Here is a 22,083-nt window from a genome sequence, read left to right as displayed (position 1 = left end):
AGAATTGTTATTAAGACAGTTATATAGCAACTGCGTAATGTGGAGTTGGTTTTTTTTTCTTAGTACCAGGTTTATGAAGGAGAAGCGTGGACACTATAATGAGATGACAGAACTTATTTCATCTATACTTTGTTTTGTGTCTTTGCTGACAATTCACAAGTCAATTCCAGGTCCCTCTCCCATTCCCTCCCCTCCTCCCGTGCCCTCCCCCCAACCACCCCCCCCCGTTATCCCCTCGTTCCCCCAGGGAGGGTGAGGCCCTCCATGGGGGTGTCCATAGTCTGTCATTTCATATAGGGCAGGGCCTAGACCCTTCCCCAAGAGTTCAGGGTGAGAGTGCACCTCACATTGTTCTATGGGAGTCCAAAGTCGGTGTGTATACTTGGGATGGGTACTGATCTGCTGCCCAAGGCTCAATAGATTCCCTACTCTTTGTTTGTGTAAGGAATTTTCAGTTTACTGAGGCTTTCGTCTTACATGAGCAGTACAAAGACATTGCAGAGATCTTTTCAGATGCCACGAGTGACTTCCCACTGTCAACTCAGTATTTTGGGCTGAAGATATGACATAGAATTAGTCAGTCTTACACACTATTTGAAAGGAAACCCACATTTCACTCACATTAGCTTTTACACAATGTCCCTTTCCTTTTACAGATGAAAGTGTGAATTCAGCCTTCACTGTCACAAACTGTGTGCTTGAGTTTACCTCATCAGTGGAAACTGCAGAAGTGAGCACTTCAGAGAGTGGAGGATGAGCCTCTCCATGGGAAAACCACTTTGTAATGACACTGGTTCCCCTGCAAGGTGAGGATGAAAGGTCCTCTCTGGTGGTTCTTGGGACCACACCCAGAATTCTCCATGACACGTTGTCCTCATGTCATTGCCCATGCTGTGAACATACTTCTCAGAACACTGAGAGTGATATTTTAAACCACTCTAATGTGTGCTGGGGCAGCATGATTCTCCTCCCTGATTCTCAGGTTGTTCTGGATTTGTAGTGCACAAAGAGGACATTGTAGGCTTCCCAGATTTCATGAGTATGTGGTCAGTACTTTAAATAACATTCAATGGCCATTATGAAAACTAAAACTAAATATGTGTGCTTACGTTTAAGTGTATGTGATGTGTTTGTCATTGTAGGAGCATATATCTGCCTATATAAACGTGTGTTCATGTGTCTGTTATGTGTATATTAATGTGTTCTTGGATGTGCTTTTGTGTGTCTGTATGAGTGTATGTGATCATGTGTATGAATGCAAATGTACACATCTGCCTGCCCGTGTATACATGTTTGTGTGTCCATGTTTGTGGATATGTGCACATAACCATATGTGCATCACTTTGTGTGTTTGTGAGAATGTGCTTGCTGTGTTTATATGTGTAGACTTATATATCATTCAATATATACGTATATGTGTGTGTTTGCACATGTATGTGTGTTCCTCTTGACTGAAATACCACTAAAACTACAATTAGTTTCTGATTTTTCCAAAATAATCTTGCACTCACAGTCTTGTCTTAGGTGATTCACTTTTTATTTCCTGGAGGATTTTTATTGTGTTGGGTGTTCTTTCTTCATAGCCAAGAATATTTGAGTTTCATGCTTTTTTCCTTTATCTATATATTACAGTACTTTTTCTCTTTTTGTTATCCTGGTTTCTATTTCAGCTCTCGTCAGGGAGGATGATCTTTCCTTGCTCACACTGAAGCATGCCATTGATCACAGGTGTTTATAAATCAAATTCTCCTTTCAAGGAAGCTATGAGTTTTACTTGGAGTGCGTGTTGTGTTCCATAAATTACCTTCTGGATCAGTTCATAAGATCTTCAGTCCTTTTTCTGCTTCCTTGAGGCCGTGGTGTAGACTTTGCCCCTCTCATGGCCTTGTGTTGCAGGAGGAACTGCTTATGTTTTCTCTTTCCTCTTCCATAACCCAGAGCATCCTCCAGATCCTCACTGTGACAACCATCCATGAGTGTTGAGCTTGATGGGATGAGATCAGCAATACAGCAGCAATTTCAGAACAGCCTCCTGTGATTTTCTGATCCAGGTTGCTTCTCCTCCAGGTAAGCAGATTGGTGTGATTGGTGTTGTATGTCTATGTCTCTGTATCCAGAAGTAATTCACTATATGATCTCAAGTTTTCTCCTGTCTTAGAGAAAACCCTTCGCAGGATGTTCTGAATACTAATGTAAAACTGATTTAAGCTTCACACAACTTGTAAATGAAGCAAATACTCTGCTCTAAGGTCCTATACACTATTTTGCCGTAGTGGGACTACAAGTGCCTTCATATCATGGGTTCTTTAGGAGAACATATTGTTGCCAGAAATAAAATAGGAAATACACCTTTCACATGGAAACATGAAAATGATTGGATGTATAAACATACTTATGGCTGATATTGAAAACATAAAATTCATTAAATACCTTATTGTAAATATATAAATTCAAAACAAACTTATGAAAACCAGATCCTTCTACAGCACAAACCCCATACCAAGTAAACTCAAAACAAAATGCATTTCATTTCGTTCCTTCTTTTTATTTTTAAATTTAAATAAAAAACAATCTTACTTTACATACCAGTCCCAGTTCCTTCTCCCTCCTAACTTCCCATTCCCACACCACCTCCCCATCCACTCCTTGGAAAGGAGGAGGACTGTCATGGGTTATCCTCAAAGTCTGTCACATCATTTGGTGCAGGACCTAGGCCATCCCCCATGTATCTAAACTGAGAGTGCATCCCACCACAGGGAATGGTCTCTAAAAAGCCTGATCATGCACTAGGGATGAATACGGTTTCCAATGCCAGAGGCCCCATAGACTGCCTAAGTCTCCAAATGACACCCATGTTCAGAGGATCTAGTTCAGTCTTTTGCAGTTTCGCCAGTTATTAGCCTGGGGTCTGTGAGCTCTCACTTTCTCAGAGCTTCTATTTCAGTAGACTTCCCCAGCATGGTCTTGACCCCTTTCTAATCATGCCCTCCCTCTCTACAACTGGATTTCAGGAGTTCAGTTCAGTGCTTAGCTGTGATCTCTGCTCTTGCTTCTATCAGTTGCTGGATGAAGGCTATATGATGGCATTTAAGGTAGTCATCAGTGTCATTATAGGGAAAGGACATTTAAAGTACTCTATCCACTATTGCTTAGATTCTTAGTTGGGGTCATCGTTGTGGAATTCTAGGAGTTTCCCTAATGCCAGTTTTCTCATTATCAGGAATGTCATGTTGGGAGAAGAACAGATGCCTTTCACTTTCATTTTTATCAACCAACAGATGCTTTATAGTAAAATGTGTGTAGAAGGGGACTACTGATGTAAATGGAAAAAAGCAATGAATTGAAACTTCAGTTCCACAGAATCAATGCAGCCTGATAAGGAACACGAGAGGGAGCTCTGTCAGGTGGATCTCAGGGTCCCCAGTGGTTCGTGCATCGCAGTGACTTGTGGGAAGGACCGTGTAAGGCCCCTGTCAGAGTCAGGTTCAAGGTTTCCAGCACTTAGGTCTTTATCAGGCCCTATGTGTGAAGGTGGTGCACTGAGCAAAGGTTTTGTTGTCACTGGTAGAATTCTTAGTCTCAGGTTTTCACTCTGCACTGGACTCAATTCCTGTGTAGTCCCTTCTCTCCATGCCTGGACTAAGATGCATAGCTTTGTCCTCCGCAATTGGGAAGGACTATGCTGAATCTAATCCCACAGAGCCTGTGGAATCTGGTGTCCTTTGTTACTGCTACAGTGCCAATTCCTATCTTTAGCATCCTCCACTCTCATTGGCTTGACCCAGTTGACATTCTCAAGCTGTGGCTGCCCTGGGCCCAGGTAAAGAGGAAGTGTTGGGAGTCAGTCCTCAAGAAGGTAGCTTTCCTGCTTATCCAGTGTTGTCTCATGGATTGATAGTTACAGCAGACCAGTTAATTAACTTTATCATAAAATATCATTGCACATTATCTCACTCAGTGAATATAAAATGCCTACTTTTTCATCTGTTTCATTTATTCTTTGTGTACATACCAGTGGACACTAATGTATGTATGTGTGTTTTTGGGGAGCTCAGAGGACAAGCATCAGGAGATTGTTCTCTGCTTTTTCCAACAATGAAGCAATAAATGTTCACAATATACTTCATTTATGTCATAAAGCATTTTAAAATCTCTCCCCATGTAACAACTGTCTCTGTCTTTGTCTCTTTCTCCCTGTATATCTGTGTGTGTGCCTGTCATCTGTCTGTCTGCCTCTGTCCTCTTCTTTCATGTCTGTTTAGTTTAACATTTCTTATATGTGTCCTTCCTTCTCTAAACTCTGTCCAGGAGAATGCCAGAAAAGGGCAGCGGGGTCTCACAGTAACCATGTGTTAAAGTCTACAGTTTCTCCCAGTGTGTGATTCATGGCCAGCAGCCAAGTCAGCTGTCATTTATCAGAGGAACTCTGAAAGTCTTTTGAGTTTTGAGCTTCTGAGTTACCTGGGAAGTGCAGTTTTGGGAGACAATGGAGAACAAGATGGCAGTTTCGATCAGCCAAATCTCCTAATTCTCTGTGCTCAGTTTTCCTTGCCTATGAAGGACAGGCATTCACATATCTGCTGTTTGTGCTGAGCAACTTGTTGATGGTCATCATCTTTCTCCAGTCAATAGTGAAATCAGTCAGCAGAGCTCAGCCTCACAGAATTCTGCTTTATTACAGGTTCTGATACTCACCATATAGGCTTGAATATGTCCACCAATCTTCAGTAAGTCCATTCAACTTCCATCTTATAAAATCGAATGAAGACATATTTGTGTTCATAACTATGAAATGGGCTTCATAAAAAAACTTTAGGTATTCCCTGTCACATATGTCAGTCTTTCAGTGTTTTAGGTGAAAAATCACATCCACCAGTTGACCTTGCAAATCTATCAAGGGTTTGACATCCCTCTATAAGAGAAGGAGGAGTTTAATACATCAACAGATGACAGAAGAAAGCTGCTTTGGAAGCTGGGTGAAACTTGGGTTGAAAGTGCACATGTTCACTGCTTAATTGGCTAAAAGTATGACATTCTAGTAACTTCTTAACACTGTCAACCATTCATAGCCCTAAAATCAGGAATAAAGAGTGATGGCCACAGAATGTCTGGAACATGTGCAGTTTTTACACTCACATCCTAAGAGGACCATGCAGACAACTTCTGAATGAAGTCAAAGGTTTTTATGTCTGTAGATGTTGACCCTCTTTGGGGTCAGTGTGTCCCCAGAGGTCATCATATATGCTCACAAGAGTGGGGGAAACCGTAGATTACACATAAAGAATAGTCAGCAGGAGTCATGGGCTATTCACCAAACATCTCCATTAAAGATTTTCTTAATTTTAAAAATAAATCACTCAACTTCTGCATTCCCCAATTATACAATAGTAAAACATTTGGGCTATATTACCTATAATTTCTTCTATGTGTAAATATATAAATACTTGAGTTTATGGTTTTAGATTATCTACTATAATTGATCTATCATAATTTCTCTATCGTTCTCAGTTTTGCCTGTATTATGATGTATTAGTGCATTATAGTAGTATATACATTAGTCCTTACTTATTGTAGTATGTTTTTAATAGACTTAATTGAATATATAGTATAAAAATAAAAAATCAGATACTACATGTCACTTTTACTCACAAATGTTAACAATTTCTAACATTTTGGGAAGTGCCAAACCAACCAAAGCTTATGTGTAATTTCCATGACTAAAATTGTAATATATTCAGAATGTATTAACAAGACACAGTTTCTCAACTTTATATAAATTTAAATACAGTTGTATACATAGTATTTATATGCAAGTGACTTGTAATTTTCCTTGATTTTTACATGCTATGTTGAATATCTCCTTCTTACAATTAATCATAATAGCCTAATTACAAACTTCCTCACTTTCTAGATGAAAGCTATACTTATAAAATACTTTATTAACTATTCTAAACATGGATTTTTAAAACTTTAACACTCTAAAAAGTTAATGAAATGCTCAAAATTCATATAGTACTAAGTTTCTTTTATAATTGCACTCTTAACTGTTTAAAAGAAACTGTCTAAACCTTTCTGCAGCTTGAAATCTGATAACAACGTAAGATGACCACCAGTTTTATATCAGATCTTTTCTTCTGATAAAAGAAAAATTGATGCACTGTTACTTATGAGGGCTGTGTCCTTGTAGTAAAATGTTACAGACTATCATTGTGGATATATGAGACTCTTCACATCATGGGCATTTTTGTTAGAATCATAGCTTTCACATTCCCTCATCACAACTTATTTGAAAAGCACCGTAGCTAGCCAAAAGTTGCTTTTATGCAGTAAAACAGCAAGAAAAATATTATAAATTCTTTAAATCCAAAACAAAAAAATATTCTGCAAATGGATGACTTCTTAAAACATGCATATATTCTTCTCCTGGCTGTATAAGAACATAAAACTCATTAACTATGATTATTAATAATTATTAATTTTTATGTCTGTAACTGGAAAGGATACTTGTCACTGACAAGTTTTATAAATAAGAACTTAACCTTATAAAACAGTGAACACATTGCACAGCCTGTATTCCCAAACTTGAAATTTTAGAGTTAAATATTGACAATTATAGATGTGACTCTTTTGATTCTCTTATTTTTGAGACTATATTTACATAGTTTGTCACCCTTACTTCTATTTTATTAAAATTAAAACAAGTTTGCTTCACCTGTCAATCCCAACCCCCTCTCCACCCCCCCTGCCCCACCCCCACAACTCCTCCAAACTCCCATTTATCCCCCCTCTGCCTGTATCCTAAAACTTGCATAGCCTGTATCCTAAACGTTGAAAGTTTAGAGCTAAATATTGACAATTATAGATGTGACACTTTCAATTAACCTTAAACACAGACCAAGCAGAATTTAGATACTGCAGCTTTCAAAATGTATAATGGCAAGTAATAACAGGAGTACTATTCAGCAGAAAAAAAGAATGGAATCTTGAAATTTGCAGGTAAATGGATGGCACTAGAAGAAACCATCCTGAGTGAGGTAACACAGTCACAAAAAGAGAAACATGGTATGTACTCACTCATTTATGCATTTTAGACATGAATCGGGGGGGTGCCAGGATACAATCCCACTGGCAGAATGCCTAGGAAACAGAACCTTCATCTAGCGACTGATGAAAGCAGAGGAAGATACCCACAGACAAATACTGAACTGAACTCTTGGAATCCAATGTCAGAGAGAGAGAACTGATGAGCAAAGGAGTTAAGACTGGGTTGGTTTAACCCACAGAAACAGTTGAGGTGAACAAGAGGGAGCTCTTCAATCCCAGATTGATGGCTGTGTGGAAAGCATAGGACTGACCCAGACCCCCTGAATATGGGTGTCAGTGAGGAATCTTAGGTAATCTATGGGGCCTTGGGTAGTATTTATCCCTGGCATACAAATAGAATTTCAGTGCCCATGCCACAATGAGGGAGGCTCGCTCAGCCGGGACTCTTGGGAGGAGGGCGTAGGCCCTGTCTTGGATGAAATGACAGTCACTGGAGATCCAACATGGAGGGCCTCACCCTCCCTGGGGATTGGAGTGGAGATTGGGTGAGGGACTGGGCAACCGGGTGGGGAGGGCGGGAGAGGAGGGGAGAAAACAAGATGGACATGTGAAACAAGATTGTTTCTTTTTTTTTTAAAGATTTATTTATTTATTACATATACACCAGATTGAACTGTAGATGGTTGTCAGCCACCACATGGTTGCTGGGAATTGAACCCAAGACGTCTGGAACAGCAGTCAGTGCTCTTAACCTCTGAGCCATCTCTCCAGATTGTTTCTAACCTAAATAAAAAAAATAATAATAAAATCTGAAAAACTTAACCCTGCAATTTTTATGGGAACACAAAGCTTCTCGTAACAAGCTCTGGCTTTCTGGAACACCCCTGATCTTTGTATGTCTGTAGAGCTCACAATCATCTTTGCTATCTCTCTCTGGCTCTAGGGTCACCCCTGTTCTTATTTCTCTCTGGCTCTAATATCATCCCTGCTCTTATTTCTCTCTAGGACGAGGATCACCACAACTCTAACCTCTCTCTGGTTCTAGGATCACCCCTTTCTTATCTCTCTCTGGTTCTAGGATCACCCCTTTCTTATCTCTCTTCTGGGTCGAGGATCAATCCTGCCCTTATTTGTTTCTCTAGTTCTAGGGTCATCCCTGCACTAGTGAACCTCTGGATCTTAAGATCCAACAGACCTCAAGTCTTTCTGACTCTCAAGGTCAATTTAGCTCTCATCACTTCATCAGGCTTACAAAAAATCTGAATTAGCTTCAAAGGGCTGTTGTAATCCTAGAGTAAAGCTGGAGGTCCCACTTTGAATGACACTTCATTTTTGTCTGAGTGGTGACTCTTCTCAAGAAGATGTAGAAACAAAAGTTTGCATGGTCCCCTCGGGATGGAGATTCAGAATTTACATTAATATGTCTGAAGTACAGAGTAGTTATATACTCACTCCCAAACTTAGAACCATAAGACCATTCAATAATTCTTCCTTGTTGTTTTCAGATAGGGTCTTGCTCTACAGCACAGCCTGCCCTGCAACTCAGTGTGTAGCTGACCCTTCCCTGTTGCCAATTCACCTGCTTAGTTTTCTTAAATAATAGACTCATGGCCATGGACAACCACACCCATTCCCTTTTAAGGAAGTATTAAAAGGTAAAATTCACCCAGTATCTGTTGATAAAATCAACCCCACATTGTCTCTTTAATTCTTACCATAACACCCCTGCATTTTGCCTCTCTAATTCATGCACACTTTGGATAAATGTCCCAACTTAGTTAGTGCCACTTGTTTGACTCTACCTTCCCCAGCAGCCATCAGTTGTCAGAAGCTGCTCAGCTAGGTAAGAAACTTCATGAATCCTGTGCCAAAGCATGCTGAGATATTGGGTGGCTTGATTTTCTGCAGGTTTGTGCATATAGACTCACCCAGTGTTAGTTCATGCCTACAATTGTGCTATCATGTCTGTCAAACCATTTTACTGGAGATGCATGAGTAGATTCAAGTACAGAAACCACATGTGCTTCTTATCACTTATTTAGGTTTTGGAGAAAATGTAGAATCTCCTGATGAAAAAAATTCAAGGCAGACAGACACTTAACATAACTAAGGCAATATGAAACAAGTCTATGGCCACCACCCACCATACAGAGAAAAGCTTGAAGCATTTCCATTACAATCAGAACCAAGCCAAGGCTGACATCTTTCACCACTCCAGTTCAATGGATAATTAAAGTCCAGAAGGATCAATGGATCCAAATAGGAATGGATCCAAGAAGGAAGATGTCAAAGCATCTGAGAATGCCACAACTCTACAGAAAAGACCTTAGAGACCATCAGGAAAGCACTACCACTGTAAATGTTAGGTCTCCATCCTGAGACAAAGTGCTGCCATGCCTATTAACAGATCAGAAAGACACTGGCAGCCAGGTTCTCCCAGCACTCCTCAGTCTATACCTGCTACAGTCACCCTGTCTTACTCCTCCAGTGCCTCTGAACTCTCTGTCTTGGTCTTCCTTGAAGTTCTTCCTATACAACCCCCATTTTTGGACAGTGGACCTTTTTACCTTTAGGCCTCTTGCCCTCTTGGCTGCAACTCCTGCCTTCTATCTCTCCCGCCTCCCTCTCCTTCCCCCCTTTCTTCACATGGCCAGGTTGAATTCACCAGGGAACGGAATACTTTATATACCCCATTCTGCTCTTTCTCTCATCTCCCCATGAGAGTTGCAGTCACACTTGAGATTCCCTGAGGTTGCCTGCATCCATTGGCTTGCTTCCTCCTCTCAAGGAGCCTTTGCAGTCCTGCAGCGTCTCTGAGCACTTCTGGCCTACTACAGTATCTCCTACCTTCTGCGTGATGTTCTGCAGCTGCTGCTCTAGGCTATATCCTGAAGTTTCCTCCCCTAGGCCCCTTGACACTATCATCTCTTTCTCTTCCTTAAGTCCTTCTAGACCTTTTCTCCCTCAATCAGAGCTCCTATACATTGTGACACTGTTCTCTGTCTCTCAGCACCCTCTTAAAATGCGCTCAGCTTCTCCAAGTCTTTATAGGCACCTATGCTCTTTCTCAACTCCTTTAACCCAGAGATGATAAATTCCTAAGGCTTTAAATATATATTTAGGTTAACAAAGACTGACATAGAGATTTACCTCTAACTACCATATCTTTACTATTTTCAACACCAGGCTTCTAAATTTAAATAAGAGACAATAATATTTGACAAATAAGGTTTATGTATTCTTGGGTTCTTCTCAGGTTAACAGTAACTGACTTAATGATAATTGCCTAGCCTCTTTGTCTCTGCTCAACTTTAGCTATTAGGATAAACTGAGACATACAAGAAACTGTGACATTATGTGATGGTGAAGTATAAAAAGATCAGAAGTGTTTCCTTTCTGTCTATGGATTGTATTTATGGTTTACTGTTTTATTTTGATAACAGAGGGACTTTAAGTCTTCAACTCAAATTTTTAAGGCTCAAGTAATTAAGGATAAAGCTTAAAAACCCTAGCCTTATAAAAGCTATTAACTTTTAAAATATTATGAAATTTATTCTAATGGCAAACCTTATTCAACTTCCTGTATGTGTCTTCAAGTATAAAGCTAAAGTTGTTAGCTGAAAAAGAATGTTGCATCCTGATTTTGGGAATTGCACCTTCTCGGGGAACAAAATGATATTTCCTTTAATACAAAAGTTGTCAGTGTGAAAATTACAGTTTTGAAATAAGAAAAATTAGACTTACCGCCAAGCATATATCCACTCAAGTCTCCTTCTTCTTTCACCTCTCCATATTTCTCTTTTCTCCCTTATTTCCCTGTGTCTTCCTTCTCTCCTTTCTCTTTCTTTCTCTCTCCCTTCTCCCCTCCTCCCCTTCTGGCTCTTCTCTTTTCTGCACATCTTGTCTTCCTGTAGAGAACATATGGAACTTTTCCTCCTATTCGTGGTCATCACTGTCTCTGTTGTCCTCCTCTTGGATCTTTTCTTCCTATTCATAGTCCTCATTATCCTCCATCCTTTCTTGCTCCTCCTCCTCTTCCTCTCATCCTCCTCCATCCACTCCTTCTTCTTGCCCCTTTATATGTACCTCCCTCTTGTCTCTCTTGATCCAATTATTAAACACTGACCTAATGATGCAAAGGAACAGTAGAATTGAGAAGGGAGATGAATCTATCACAAGTTAGGTCTTTTCAGGCCAAACATTTTGAGTAACTAGGGGGCTGTTGTGCTAAAACCAAAAACCACTAGTACCTGTGGGACAACATCCAAGATAGAAAAATTATTATAAATGAATGCAGGGTGATTTCATTGCTTTCCCAACATTAGATTTGCTGAAGAATTCAGACTAAAATGGGATGGCAAATCATAATAGATGACACTCACATGCAGTGTATGGTGTGGAATTTCTTCAAACTCTGGCGCTTGAGGTTGCTTCTTGGCAGTTAGTCTTAGAATCTCAACAGTGGAGTCAGTATATCTTTTAAGAGCAGATGGTGTTAATTAGAATAAGCACCTAAAAGGAAGGATTTCATAGCATTCAGTTAAGACCCTTTGGATATTACTTAGTTTTGAAAGTCTTCTGAGCCTTAGAGGCTTGAATCCTACTCAGTATTTATATTTGGGTGAGAACACCACTAGAATTGATTCTGGTAGAATCTGCTGTTAGGAAAAAATGTGGGAGTTAGTTCACACTCAATAAGAAGCTTCCTGGGATAGAGGGAATTGAGAAGACAAAGAACCCATGAGGTCACAGTGACCCTCAGTCCTGATCAGCATAGGAAGACAGGCCCAAGGGGTCAAAAACTGGCTCCCATCCTGATTTACCAAATCATGCCAGGACAAATATCTGGTCTGCTAGGTAGACAAGGCAGAAGGAAGGATCACTTTTGTCCTTCTGATCCATAAAGGTCAGAAGAAACTGAACTTCTATCAATTACTTCTTAGCTGGTTCCTCACCAAGGACAAGATTATTTAAACATCCATGCCTCCTTATACTTGATGTCTAAAAAGTAAATTTTGTCCTTCAACTTCTAACCTACTTCTGACTCCCTCCTTCCAACAGGAGACTCTGATTCCATCATCACCAAGAATTCCCAGAACTACTTCAAACATCAGTTCAGCACTCTCTCTGGGTTGTCAGCTCCCTACCTTCAATGCTGCCACTGAGCCCTGTGTGATTCCTTGCTATGTGAAGAAAAGCCCATTCTGGTCTTCTGATGTGGTACCATACCTACTGCTGTCGTATTATGTTATGCCTCTTTCCTTGTCTTCCATCGCCTTCATCACTTTCTCACCAGATGCAAACACAACTGAGAAAATTAAATGCCAGAATTGGGATGAACATTGCAGATGTTAAGGCAAGCAAGCCAGATGCAAAAGACAATTATCTAACCACTACAGTTCATGTCACAAGCAGTACTGAAATACTGATAGCATGGCAGGAGGCACAATGAGGAGATGAATCCTAAAGAAATCTAGGAAGAAATGGTTAGAACAAGAGGGGGAATGAATCTCAAAAGAAGGAAATTGCAAAACTGGACTAGGCTCTTGGAAAGTTCCCATTTCCTTCTCTAAGTGGAGTATGCACATAGATGCTTCCTGAATGGAGTCATTAAATACACTGTTCATGTATATAAACTTATAAGTAAGCTTTATTTTAAAATATAAAGCATTTGTAAAAGGAAAGGAAGTAAAAAATGGTAAAATGAAGAAAACAAAACCAACTGAGATCTAAATCCACTTCCTGATGGAGCCTCTTCCTGGGTTACATCCCGAATTCCTCCTCATGCTGACCCTGATACATGGCATCTGTGAACCCCATAGGCATTTATCCTGCAGCCTGTGTCTCTGGCAACACACATCAGGTTCCTGCTCACTTTATGCCTCCTCCTCAGCTGCCAGGGAATCATTTCCAAAGTCAGTCTTCCTTTAGATGCCCTGTTCATGGTGGGATCACTGCCATCTGCATGACCACAAATCCAAACCTGCCTTGTCACAGACTTGACAACCTCTATTCCTATGCCTGTAGATCTCTGAAATCTCTTGAAGGTTTCTGAACATGTGGCCAATGTCATGTCCTCATCATTGGAAATTAGGACTTCCCAAACGTCCCCACTAGAACCAGCCTTGCCTGGTCACATCATTGTTCTGCCGAAAAACCTGAAGAGCTTTTCTTTACTAAAAAGCACCACTGTTCTAACTGCCCTTACCCAACAATGGAGAGCATGACTCTGATGGTCAAGTCAACATAAACTTTTGTAACAGCAACCACATATCCAAGCCAACATGATTACTCACTGATGCATGACAACTCTGCCATGGAACTCTCGTTTGGTACCTCTTTACATGTCATCATAAGTCACCTCAAGTGGGACCCCTTACCTCTGAAATGCACAGAGGCCTGTATCTACCTCCTGAAGAATAGAATTTATTCTGCCTCATGTGAATTGGTGATAATTTTCTGTGTCATCTCCCGTTTGTGTCCAGACAAGAACTTGTCAGATTCCATTCACCATGGTATATTATTGTTAGACAAAGCAATAGGAATTTATGCATCAGCACTTCCTGAACTGTGAATGCAAAAGTACTTTTCAATTCTCAAAACCTAGAAATAACTACCTGAGTTTGTTTAATACCAGTTCCACTCCTAGAAAATCTGCTTGTTCTGTGACTTTGTAGCTTCAAAATGAGAAAATCATTCACGAGATCTCTCTACAGAAGGAATTGTTTTTCCTTGAAGATACCACAAGTCTGTACAGCATGTGTAACACTGGAAAATTTTTTGTGTGTGCATAATGCAAGTGCTTCTGCATAAATATAAAATGCAGTCATTAGAATAAACTTTCTTGACTTAGTTAAAAGACTTCCTTTCATACAGATTTAGGTTTCATGGTCTGGACACCATGTTCTCATACATCCTAGGGAAGCTACAATCCTCCATCCACTCCCAGGAAATTGTGCAGAGAAATACCTAGGCAGTGCACATCGAACAGGAGCCCACAACCAGGGAGGTTGAGAAGGCCCAGTTCATCCTGGATACATAAAATTTCCTCCTTTTTCTTGGCATAGCATTATTCGGTCCTTCCATTTTGTGCGGGAATGATTTTATGGATAATGTGGTATTATTCCATTACCTACAAGAGAAAATAGCTTGTTACAACTCCCTGTCACTGTCAAACTCACTCTCTTGTAACATAAGTGAAGCCCTCACCCCAGTGGATGACTCTCATCCTTATCTCTGATCTCAGTGTTTCCCCACCTTGACTGCTCCAGTATTTCTCTGGAGTACCATATAAAAGCAAGGATGATTAGAGGAACATAAGTTGTTCCTCCTAGCACATCCTTTGTCCATGGTCTTCATTGGAGGCAGTCAGTAGGTCTGCTTGACTGTCTTGTAGTGCTTAATTTGTATTCAAAGGTATACTACAGAAAATTTTCTCAGACAAAGCCACAAAAGGAATTGAGTGCTTCTCCTTTTAGAATTACATAGTGTGCCTGTCTCCATGCCTTGTTCCTGCCTTTCTGCATGCCAACCCTCCTGATTTACTTCAGTATCACACTCTGTATGTGAGCTTGGTTTGAACCTGTAGGAAGGCTTCAGAATCAGTTTGCCAATGCCTGTGCTTATAGGCATTAGCCATGACTAGAATGAATATTTCAACCTGTGGCTTTTAGGCAAATGCTTCAAATCAAGGGACTCTGCAAAGCAACAAAATACAACTTCATGAAATCCAAGGTGGCCAGGCCTTGTCACCCAAGGTTCCTTCTGTGTCAGGAAATGTATGGACATAGCTTCTGGATATGTTTTCTGGGAGTCATGTGCACCCAAAAGGGAAGAAACAGCCTCAGATCTAGAAGGAGTTTCCGTGTTGTTACCAGGGCACCAAATAGTACACCACATGTCTCTGTGCCTTTTTAGGTGTTCTTCCATGCTGAACGGAGGGACTGATCACAAAGATCCTTTGTAAAGTCCACAGGGCAGAGCCCTTTGGAGTTCTGGCCTGCCATGGAAAGGAGAGAAGTCTGAGGTTACAGGGGCTCATATCCCTGAGCAGATCACAGCTTGGTGTCCTAGAGGAAAATCACAAAGACACTGGGAATCTCTCCAGGAGCCCTGTCCCTATAATAAAACCACAAAGCAGGCAGGGAATTTCTTCCTCAAGAAAGAAAGAGACAACACTAACCCCACGAGGACCTGTTGCCACAGAAACGTGTATCCATGGAAGCCAAAGACTGAGGACATGGAAAAGGGGATGAAGCTTCCTCTGTGCTGCTCTGTGCTCTCAACTTCAGACTCCTGTCCACCAGCACTGCCTTATTTTCCTGGTGAACTGCAGTCTCAAATGTGTGTGGCTGACCAGATGCAATAGCACCCACTTCCACAAACGTCTTCACAGGCATGCACCTGTGGTGACTTACCTGGGATTTCCTCCACCTTAGTCTCCCCACAATGTGTGTCTGATGATGTGGTGATCTCTCCAAAGACTTCCTGTGGGTCACGGACCACTGATGGTTTAATAGGAAGGATTCCTTCTGAAGAATCTTCAGCCTTTTCAGATGTCAGTGCCAGGCTGGGCCCACCTTTCCACTCCGATGCTTATCACCTCCATTCACCAGTCTGTCCACAAGAGAACTCTATTTGCCAAAGTCTGGGAGGTTTCTGATGGTGTTTCTTATATCTGCCCAGAATGCATTGTTTTCTGCCTCCTCCTCTTCTCCTTCCTTCTACAGAAAGAGAAACCTGTCAGGCTAATACTTCAGTTATCAGAGGAAAATGCCTTGTCAGTAAAGAGGTGGATAAAGTGTAGTGTGTTCAGGTCTGACATCTCAGCATAGGGTCCATGCTCAGCTTCATAACCCTTATACTTTGTGAAACAGACACTAGAACATTACTATATTACTATTTACCTCTCTTCAGTAAGAAATAATTCTCAATACCAATCCCCTCTCGTGTGTGTGTGTGTGTGTGTGTGTGTGTGTGTGTGTGTGTGTGTTGGCTTGTATGGATATAGGTGCATTGTGTTCAAGTGAGTGTGGAGCATATCCATTGATCACAGATTCCACTGAAAGCACACAACACACTTCCCACATCACAGGATGACTAGATAACACACAAACATCCTATCTTCATGCTTACACACTGACCTGATATGCCAGGTATCCTGCATACTCCTTGCTGTATTGTTTCAGAAGTTTGCTCTTCAGGGTCTTAGCTCTTTGAAAGACCATATTTATTGTCTGCAAGACAAAAATGAAATGGAGAATTAGAACAGTCCTAATGCCATAAAACAGGAAAAGAATACCAGTGGGGATAGGCACTCGAATCTTATGCATGACTTGAACCCTATTCCCTGCCATCTCTTCGCTCTATATTATGATGCTGAGGCAGCATCAGCTCCCCTCCCTCCCAGGGTCAGGATCTGTGACATTTGTATGTGTAACTCCCTATTGCTCCTGAAAACTTAGGTCAGATGGATAGACAATGAAGACACAGGTGGAGGAGTTTGGATCTTTTTCCAGGGGCAAGTGTTCTCACATTAAAAAATTGTAGTACACGACAAATGTTTCTTCTGTGAGGCCTTGTTTATGGATGTCTGCTGCCACCTTAAACAGGCAATTAATCATTCGGAAGTAAGTTTTTCCATGGAATTTTATTGCTGACCTCATTTTTTAGCCTCAGAGAAATTAACATTGGGATCCGCTCTTGGGGAGGAGGAGTTACATCTTTATATTTTTGGATGGTGCTCCAGTTCTGAGACAGAAAAGAAAGGATGGGGAAAATGAGAAACATTCTCCTGCGATCCTGCCATTCTATCGTTCTACTGTCTAAAATACACACATACAGCAAATGAACTTTCTTTTCAGCAGCCATGAGACCTCATTTGGGTCCATAGCAGTGAAAGTTCCTATAAGACCTGGACAGCTATATTGGTCTGTAAGCCAGAGTTTCAAAATATTGCCTGTCAGCAGATATGCAAGTAGTTAGGAATGCAGACACTTTGCTTCTCTCATGTTAATCAATGTTAATTTGTGAATTGCTAAACAATGACCACTATGGCCATGGAGATATAGATGAATAATCTTGCAATTCAGTACCTGAGGTTGTAATTACAACCTGAATTGCAGAGTGACACACTTAAAAACAATTTTAATTGAAAAGATAGGACAAATTAACTTTTTAAAAAATTTTCAATGGACATAATTTCAAGTTGACATTGGCAGTTGGCATCCACTGATACATGGAACAGATACTAGGAGTCATAGCAACACATGGAGGCTCAGAGGGAAGATGAGGCAGCAGAGTTTGCACAGTATCTCTGAAACAAGTAAAAAAGTCAGGTCTCCTGTGAAGATGCTTTTTAAAAGCAGTCTCGTGAAATTGAAAGATAAGAAGGTGGCAGATGGCAGAGCAGAGCTCCATGCACAGCCAGACTTTAGTGAAAGAGAGCTGCAGATGCTCACACTAATGGAGATGTAGTGTGGTTCCTTTTCTGGATTGGGCCTAGTCGGCACCCATGTATTACTTTTGAAATATGTTCAACCATTCTACATGTCTAAGACCTCAGAACTTCTATTGCCTTTTAGACATGGTGAATCTGCACAAACCCTGAGGGCTAGGGAAACATGCTGCTGTGGGATGCCTGAGAGCTTGGGTACATGATTCTTAGGAGTATCTCTAGGATTACAGGGAATATTTCCTATCAGCCCTGTATACATGATAATAGATGTCTTCTACCATTACCCTCCTGTTATGACCAGATGTCTCTGTCTTGTTATTAATATCATTGGGTATTTAACTTCCCCGAGTCCACACATAGGGAAGAAGTAAGGCATAAAGCCTTCTGGAGTTTGTTTGGATGTGGTCAGAAAGGGCACCAGATCAGACAGTGTCCTAAAAGATGAGAGAGTAGGGAACCTGGTTTACTCCAAGAGTCAGGAGAGGAAAACCCTGGGTGAATGAATGTAGGTCTAAGAGAGATATCCAGGGGAATCCCTTGCAGGAAATCTTTCTAGGGGGCCCCACCTCAGGCCCCAAGACAAATCTAAGGCAATTCAGGTGCAGTTTTCCCCACAAGGAAGTGCGTTCTGGACCTCTATAGAGCCACAACAGGAAGAGCTGGACTGGACCTCTGTTCAACCACCAAACAACAACATGGTTTTACCTCCAGAGATGGGGATGTTAGCGCTGCATACTGGTGTTTATGGGTCTTTGCTGAGTGGCATGGTCTGATTTTTATTAGGAAGAAGTAGCATAACTATGCAGGGAATTTTTGTTGCTCCAGGAGTGATTGACATTGATTTTGAAGGAGTAATAATGGTTATGACTTATTCTCCAGATGGAATTTCAATGATAAAGTCAGGTCAGAGATTATTCAATAATTTTACTCCTTCAGGTGAAAACAAACATACAGGTTAAGAGAGATAAGAGAAGAAATTCTGGGTTTGACTCATCTGGGTGCTGCGGACTGCAATTGGTCCACAGCACCCAGAAACCACATATCTAAATGGCAGGGCCTTTTCTGGCCTTTTAGATGTGGATTATGACATGTCAGTTATTATAGACAGTCAATGGCCTTACAAATGGCCCAAAATAGTGACCATTACACAGTTACAAGGCATTTTTCAGATGTAGAATCCTGAGAGGTGTTGCAATGAATTTGCAGAGATGAGGAAGGTCATAAAGGCACATTTCAACTATTCCTTGTTCCTCATTTACCAAGAAATTTGTGGAGCCAAGACATTGTTCCAAATAGGAGTATATTTGTATGGCAAAATTGCAGTTTGTTTTTTTTTTTTTTTGGTTTTTCGAGACAGGGTTTCTCTGTAGCTTTGGAGGCTGTCCTGGAACTCACTTTGTTGACCAGGCTGGCCTCAAACTCACAGAGATCTGCCTGCCTCTGCCTCCCGAGTGCTGGGATTAAAAGCGTGTGCCACCAACGCCCGGCCAAAATTGCATGTTACTAATCAGATGTTTCAGCAAGGTTGTTGCCCAGTTAAGGACTAGGCTGGGAGAATAAGGGAGGAGTAGATCACATTTTGCCTAGTGAGAGACATCCAAGAGAGAGTAAGGCTATTTTTAGAAGAGGTCACTGTGAAGCCTGCCCTCCATATAGACCCTATTATATGGGAAAGTGATGGATGGGCATGGTTAGATCAGTGGCATCTATCGGAAGAAAAATTATAAGCTGTTCAGCAGTCAGTGCAGGAAAACCTGGACAGGGGTCACATTGAGCTTTCTAATTCTCCTATTTTTGTGATGAAAATGGAGTCATGAAAATGGAGACTGATACAAGATTTGAGAAAAGTTAACAAGACGATGCAATTAATGGGAGCTTTGCAGCAGGATTACCTATTCCCGCAGCTATACCAAAGGATACTTGTAAGCTTATTGTAGACTTGAAGAATTGATTTATACCATACCGTTGGCTCTTTAACACTGTCATAGATTTTCATTTAGAGTACCATCCGTTAATTTTAAGGTCCCCTTGAGGCTGTATCATTGGAAGGCTTTGCTTCAGGGCATGATGACAGTGCATCCTTGTGTCAAAAATTTTTAGCTCAAGCCATGTAAGTTGTTTGAGACAATTTCTGCAGGTCTCTCTTGTTCAATATATGGATGATATTTTGCTTGCCCATTAGTGTGAGGAGGTTTTGCTTTCAAAATATGGACAGCTGCAGCAGAGCCTTGCCAGAGCAGGTTTAATAACTGCTCCTGAAAAAGTGCAGAGACACTGGTTTTTCAGTATTTGGGACATATGTTATATCCTAAAGAAATTAGGCCTCAAAAATTAGAAATTAGAAAACATAGCTTTGTGATCTTTGAATGATTTTCAGAAGTTGTTAGGAAATATTCAATGGTTACATTCTTTTTTATGCCTACTGGTGATTTGAAACCTTTAAGTGATATTCTTAAAGGAGATAGTGATCCCAGTTAGACAGTTAACTGAAGAGGGTAGACAAGTTCTCCTATATTTACAGAATGCAATCAAGCATCAGCAGATATGTTATATTGCCTATGCAAATTCATGGGAAGCTAACTTCTGTTCTGTGACAGGAGGGACCATTACTGTGGTTGCATCTGCCTGTTTCCCAGCCAAAGTGTTAAATCCTTATTTTGAAATAGTAGCTTGTATGGTGCAGAAGTGCCATATGGAATCTTGGAGATATTTTGGCAGAGAACCAAGTGTAATACATGTTCCTTATACCAAACAACACATTAATTGGTTGTTTCCAAACAGTGATTTGTAGGCAAAAGCTTTCACTCAATTTTCAGGGAAAATCGATACTCAGTTTCCAGTACATAGGCTGTAGCAATTTGTGCTAATGCATCCTTTTATATTCATAAAATAGGAAGGAGTACTCCTGTAACAAATGCTATGTTAGTTTTTGCCAATGGTTCATCTAATGGAAGAACAGCTGAGGTTATACATGGCAATGAATATGTAGAGCAAACAGCTCGCTCCAGTTTCAGGTCAGATAGTTGAGTTATGAGCTGTTGCAATTGTTTTCCAGCTCCTAGTAAATGATTCATTTAATTTGTATACTGATAGCCATTATGTTTTAAAGCTCAAATGATAAAGACAATTAAGTTCATTGGAACTAGTAATGCTCAGGTTAGAATATTGTTTCAGCAAATTCAAAATGTAATTCATCTAAGAAGGTTGTCATATTTTGTGGGTCACATAAGTGCTTATTCAAAACTTCCCACTGACTGAAGGGAACGAAGCAGTGGATAGATTAACAAAATTGGTGACTTTGTCCCAGGTATAAAGTTCCCAGCAGTCACATAACTCTCATCCTGAAAACAGCAGAAGCTTAAGAAAGCAATTTGGTTTAACTAGAGAGACTGCTCATCAAATTGTCAAACAGTGTGATGTGTGCCCACAATATTTACCTGTAACTAATTTTAGGAGTAAACCCTCAAGTTCTACTTCCTAATCATTTATGGTGAATGGATATTACTCATGTTGCAGAATTTTGCAAGTTAAAATATGGGAACATGGCAGTTGATACATATTCTGGCTTCTTAATGGCCACCGTATAAACTGGAGAAGTCACTAAGCATGTGATAAGTCACTGATTAAAATGTGTTGCTTATATGGGAGTTCCAAAAGAGATAAAACAGACAATGGGTCTGGATATACTAGTAAAGCATTTCAGCAATTTTTTGCTCAGTGGCAAACTGATCACAAACCAGGAATTCCTTATAATCCTCAAGGACAATGAATTGTGGCGCATGCTCATAGCTCCTTGAAAATGCAACTTCATAAGATAAAAAGAGGGGAGTTTTGCTCCTAGGCTCCACACGATGCATCACATCATGTATTCTTCATTGCAAATGTTTTGGAATGTGGATGCCGGTGAACAATCTGCCACAGACAGATTCTGGAGTGATGGGACTCAAAGTGATGTATGCTCAGGACAAATGGAGAGATCCATGAACTAGACAGTAGAGGTCACCCCACCCTGTCCTAATTTGGGGTCAAGGACATGTCTGTGTTTTCTTGAAGGAGGAGAATGAATCTTAGTGGCTGCTAGAACATTTGGTGAGATGCATGGAGCAGGCAAAAACTGGAACTGAAACTGCAGGGGCCTGCCCAAGCCAGTTCAAGTATGACTGGATGAACCGGTGTTCATGACCCTTGATGTCATGGAACCTACAGTCCAAGAAATAAAGGAAACAGTATGTTCAAGATTTCCAGTTTATCAACAGGCCTGCTGTATCAACTTCCCAGACCTGTGAGTTTTCATCCTGGAGTTGACAAGGGACTAGATGAATAGCTGTTTGCCCTCACCACACCTTGAAACAAAGAACTCATTTTCCCAGTTTTCTTTTGGGTAAAAAAGTACTCATATATAACAATTGAACACTATTATGAATTGGATGAGTGGCAAAAGCCCCCCCTCCTAAATATTTGAACAGGAAATGGACAAAAAGTTTTGCAGCTAATATTCAAGGATTGTGATATTTCAAACTTGATTTTGGAACTTTACTGCTAGCAGAACATTGGACAATACATAGGGAACAGGAAATAGTTCA

The 22,083-nt window shown here is 40.6% G+C and overlaps 2 long non-coding RNA genes across 2 annotated transcripts; one reads left to right on the top strand and one right to left on the bottom strand.

The window, feature by feature from the left end:
• Nucleotides 1–432: 432 nt before the first annotated feature.
• Nucleotides 433–13,483, top strand: LOC121138548. Its single transcript, XR_005875493.1, has 3 exons — nucleotides 433–806; nucleotides 1,939–2,067; nucleotides 12,106–13,483. It is a non-coding gene; the product is annotated as an uncharacterized LOC121138548 (long non-coding RNA).
• LOC121138549 lies at nucleotides 10,912–16,277 on the bottom strand. Its single transcript, XR_005875494.1, has 3 exons — nucleotides 16,188–16,277; nucleotides 15,462–15,767; nucleotides 10,912–11,556 (listed from the first exon to the last, which is right to left on the bottom strand). It is a non-coding gene; the product is annotated as an uncharacterized LOC121138549 (long non-coding RNA).
• Between the last annotated feature and the right edge of the window lie 5,806 nt (nucleotides 16,278–22,083).

The sequence above is a fragment of the Mesocricetus auratus genome, unplaced genomic scaffold, assembly GCF_017639785.1.
Source record: "Mesocricetus auratus isolate SY011 unplaced genomic scaffold, BCM_Maur_2.0 contig_3405_pilon_obj, whole genome shotgun sequence".
NCBI lineage: Eukaryota > Metazoa > Chordata > Mammalia > Rodentia > Cricetidae > Mesocricetus > Mesocricetus auratus.
The sequence above is the reverse complement of the archived record's forward strand: the minus strand, read 5'-3'. Positions and strand labels throughout refer to the sequence as shown.